This window comes from Oncorhynchus gorbuscha, unplaced genomic scaffold (genome assembly GCF_021184085.1).
Source record: "Oncorhynchus gorbuscha isolate QuinsamMale2020 ecotype Even-year unplaced genomic scaffold, OgorEven_v1.0 Un_scaffold_1976, whole genome shotgun sequence".
Taxonomy (NCBI): domain Eukaryota; kingdom Metazoa; phylum Chordata; class Actinopteri; order Salmoniformes; family Salmonidae; genus Oncorhynchus; species Oncorhynchus gorbuscha.
The window spans coordinates 65001-70000 of record NW_025746604.1 but is presented as its reverse complement, the minus strand read 5'-3'; the positions used below and the strand labels follow the sequence as shown (position 1 = coordinate 70000).

The window sequence follows — 5000 nt, the reverse complement described above, 5'->3', positions numbered from 1 at the left end:
ACCACAACACTGTCAGGTGACCCAACCATGAACCACAACACTGTCAGGAGACCCAACAATGAACCACAACACTGTCAGGTGACCCAACAATGAACCACAACACTGTCAGGTGACCCAACAATGAACCACAACACTGTCAGGTGACCCAACAATGAACCACAACACTGTCAGGTGACCCAGCCATGAACCACAACACTGTCAGGATCAGCCATGAACCACAACACTGTCAGGTGACCCAACAATGAACCACAACACTGTCAGGTGACCCAACAATGAACCACAACACTGTCAGGTGACCCAACAATGAACCACAACACTGTCAGGTGACCCAACCATGAACCACAACACTGTCAGGTGACCCAGCCATGAACCACAACACTGTCAGGATCAGCCATGAACCACAACACTGTCAGGTGACCCAACAATGAACCACAACACTGTCAGGATCAGCCATGAACCACAACACTGTCAGGATCAGCCATGAACCACAACACTGTCAGGTGACCCAGCCATGAACCACAACACTGTCAGGATCAGCAATGAACCACAACACTGTCAGGATCAGCCATCCTTAGAGATCACAGAGGTTGATACTAGCCTGGGATACAGTGTGTGTCCATCATGTGGGAGGCCGTGCAAGGTGAACGAGCTCAACAATAGCACAGCTCTGAGACGGTGTGTGTGTTTGCTGGGTCTAATCTGTGTTCATTATGTATGATCTGAGGCCTGGGTAGTGGTGCATTCACTTTACATTGGACTGTATTGACTGGATGGGCAACTAGGCTTCAGAACCCCCCTCCACTGCCCCTAACCCACTCTTCAACCCTGCTAATGATTGTGTGTGTGTGTGTGTGTGTGTGTGTGTGTGTGTGTGTGTGTGTGTGTGTGTGTGTGTGTGTGTGTGTGTGTGTGTGTGTGTGTGTGTGTGTGTGTGTGTGTGTGTGTGTGTGTGTGTGTGTGTGTGTGTGTGTGTGTGTGTGTGTGTGTGCTCACTGCGCACAGTTTCATATGAAAACTCAGCGTATCAAATCCCTATTCACTCCACTGTCCTTTATAAAAGGACTATCATACACAATGAAACCTTGTAGCAGAAACCTGTGGACCAGACAGGATAGATGACACAATCACACTAATTAAACATGCAGCACGTGAGAGAGAGAGGGGGGTGAGAGGGGGAGAAAGAGAGAGAAAGAGAGAACAAACCCATATTTATGCTTATTTATTTTCCCTTTTGTACTTTAACCATTTGCACGTTGTTACAACACGGTATATATATATAATATGACATTTGAAATGTCTTTATTCTTTTGGAACTTCTGTGAGTGTAATGTTTACTGTTCATTTTTATTTGTTATTTCACTTTTGTATATTATCTACTTTACTTGCTTTGGCAATGTTATCATATGTTTCCCATGTCAATAAAGCCCCTTGAATTGAATTGAGAGAGAGAGAGATATATATATAGAGAGAGAGAGAGAGACAGAGAATCCACTGCACCACTGAAGAACCGAGACAGAGCTGCATTTCTTGACAAAATGTTGTTTTTTATACTAAAAACAATTAGAGAGTGTCATTTCCCCAAATTTGAAACACTTATTGAAGATTTCAAAGACCTCTCTGATGAGGATAGGTTACCCGTCCTGTTGGGGGAGGACACAGAGAGCTGTGGGTTGGCAGCGCACTACATTGAAGACCTCTCTGATGAGGATAGGCTACCTGTCCTGTTGGGGGAGGACACAGAGAGCTGTGGGTTGGCAGCGCACTACATTGAAGACCTCTCTGATGAGGATAGGCTACCTGTCCTGTTGGGGGAGGACACAGAGAGCTGTGGGTTGGCAGCGCACTACATTGAAGACCTCTCTGATGAGGATAGGCTACCTGTCCTGTTGGGGGAGGACACAGAGAGCTGTACACTACATTGAAGACCTCTCTGATGAGGATAGGCTACCTGTCCTGTTGGGGGAGGACGCAGAGAGCTGTACACTACATTGAAGACCTCTCTGATGAGGATAGGCTACCCGTCCTGTTGGGGGAGGACACAGAGAGCTGTACACTACATTGAAGACCTCTCTGATGAGGATAGGCTACCCGTCCTGTTGGGGGAGGACACAGAGAGCTGTACACTACATTGAAGACCTCTCTGATGAGGATAGGCTACCCGTCCTGTTGGGGAGGACACAGAGAGCTGTACACTACATTGAAGACCTCTCTGATGAGGATAGGCTACCTGTCCTGTTGGGGAGGACACAGAGAGCTGTACACTACATTGAAGACCTCTCTGATGAGGATAGGCTACCCGTCCTGTTGGGGGAGGACACAGAGAGCTGTACACTACATTGAAGACCTCTCTGATGAGGATAGGCTACCTGTCCTGTTGGGGGAGGACACAGAGAGCTGTACACTACATTGAAGACCTCTCTGATGAGGATAGGCTACCTGTCCTGTTGGGGGAGGACACAGAGAGCTGTACACTACATTGAAGACCTCTCTGATGAGGATAGGCTACCTGTCCTGTTGGGGGAGGACACAGAGAGCTGTACACTACATTGAAGACCTCTCTGATGAGGATAAGCTACCTGTCCTGTTGGGGGAGGACACAGAGAGCTGTACACTACATTGAAGACCTCTCTGATGAGGATAGGCTACCTGTCCTGTTGGGGGAGGACACAGAGAGCTGTGGGTTGGCAGCGCACTACATTGAAGACCTCTCTGATGAGGATAAGCTACCTGTCCTGTTGGGGGAGGACACAGAGAGCTGTACACTACATTGAAGACCTCTCTGATGAGGATAAGCTACCTGTCCTGTTGGGGGAGGACACAGAGAGCTGTACACTACATTGAAGACCTCTCTGATGAGGATAGGCTACCTGTCCTGTTGGGGGAGGACATAGAGAGCTGTACACTACATTGAAGACCTCTCTGATGAGGATAAGCTACCTGTCCTGTTGGGGGAGGACACAGAGAGCTGTACACTACATTGAAGACCTCTCTGATGAGGATAAGCTACCTGTCCTGTTGGGGGAGGACACAGAGAGCTGTACACTACATTGAAGACCTCTCTGATGAGGATAAGCTACCTGTCCTGTTGGGGGAGGACACAGAGAGCTGTACACTACATTGAAGACCTCTCTGATGAGGATAGGCTACCTGTCCTGTTGGGGGAGGACACAGAGAGCTGTACACTACATTGAAGACCTCTCTGATGAGGATAGGCTACCTGTCCTGTTGGGGAGGACACAGAGAGCTGTACACTACATTGAAGACCTCTCTGATGAGGATAGGCTACCTGTCCTGTTGGGGGAGGACACAGAGAGCTGTACACTACATTGAAGACCTCTCTGATGAGGATAGGCTACCTGTCCTGTTGGGGAGGACACAGAGAGCTGTACACTACATTGAAGACCTCTCTGATGAGGATAGGCTACCTGTCCTGTTGGGGGAGGACACAGAGAGCTGTACACTACATTGAAGACCTCTCTGATGAGGATAGGCTACCTGTCCTGTTGGGGGAGGACACAGAGAGCTGTACACTACATTGAAGACCTCTCTGATGAGGATAGGCTACCTGTCCTGTTGGGGAGGACACAGAGAGCTGTACACTACATTGAAGACCTCTCTGATGAGGATAAGCTACCTGTCCTGTTGGGGAGGACACAGAGAGCTGTACACTACATTGAAGACCTCTCTGATGAGGATAAGCTACCTGTCCTGTTGGGGGAGGACACAGAGAGCTGTACACTACATTGAAGACCTCTCTGATGAGGATAAGCTACCTGTCCTGTTGGGGAGGACACAGAGAGCTGTACACTACATTGAAGACCTCTCTGATGAGGATAAGCTACCTGTCCTGTTGGGGAGGACACAGAGAGCTGTACACTACATTGAAGACCTCTCTGATGAGGATAAGCTACCTGTCCTGTTGGGGAGGACACAGAGAGCTGTACACTACATTGAAGACCTCTCTGATGAGGATAAGCTACCTGTCCTGTTGGGGGAGGACACAGAGAGCTGTACACTACATTGAAGACCTCTCTGATGAGGATAAGCTACCTGTCCTGTTGGGGAGGACACAGAGAGCTGTACACTACATTGAAGACCTCTCTGATGAGGATAAGCTACCTGTCCTGTTGGGGGAGGACACAGAGAGCTGTACACTACATTGAAGACCTCTCTGATGAGGATAGGCTACCTGTCCTGTTGGGGGAGGACACAGAGAGCTGTACACTACATTGAAGACCTCTCTGATGAGGATAAGCTACCTGTCCTGTTGGGGAGGACACAGAGAGCTGTACACTACATTGAAGACCTCTCTGATGAGGATAGGCTACCTGTCCTGTTGGGGAGGACACAGAGAGCTGTACACTACATTGAAGACCTCTCTGATGAGGATAAGCTACCTGTCCTGTTGGGGGAGGACACAGAGAGCTGTACACTACATTGAAGACCTCTCTGATGAGGATAGGCTACCTGTCCTGTTGGGGGAGGACACAGAGAGCTGTACACTACATTGAAGACCTCTCTGATGAGGATAAGCTACCTGTCCTGTTGGGGAGGACACAGAGAGCTGTACACTACATTGCTGCCTGCCAGAAGATGAGGGACAGAGTCAACAAACCTGCACATGTCCTCTTTGCCATTGTAGGATTATTTTTACCTTTAATTATTGTTGCTGCCCTTTATCCCGTTGGGAATAATGATTATTATTATTTTAATGATGTTTACATTGTAAATCTCCAAAGTACGCTTTGGAAATATGAACATTGACATGTCATGTCAATAAAGCAAAATTAATTCTATTTAATTTTGAGAGAGAGAGAGAGAGAGAGAGAGAGAGAGAGAGAGAGAGAGAGAGAGAGAGAGAGAGAGAGAGAGAGAGAGTGGGGGGGTGAGGGGGAGAGGAGAGAGAGAGAGAGAGGGGGTGAGAAGGCAAGAGATAGAAAGAAAGATCGGGAAGAAAGAGAGGGGAGAGAAAGTGAGAGATAGAAAGAAAGATAGATAGA

At 48.1% G+C, this 5000-nt stretch overlaps 1 long non-coding RNA gene across 1 annotated transcript in view; it reads right to left on the bottom strand.

Moving 5' to 3' along the window:
* LOC124024627 overlaps positions 1-5000 on the bottom strand; it is a 54159-nt gene that overhangs the window by 22764 nt on the left and 26395 nt on the right. The window lies entirely within an intron of this gene.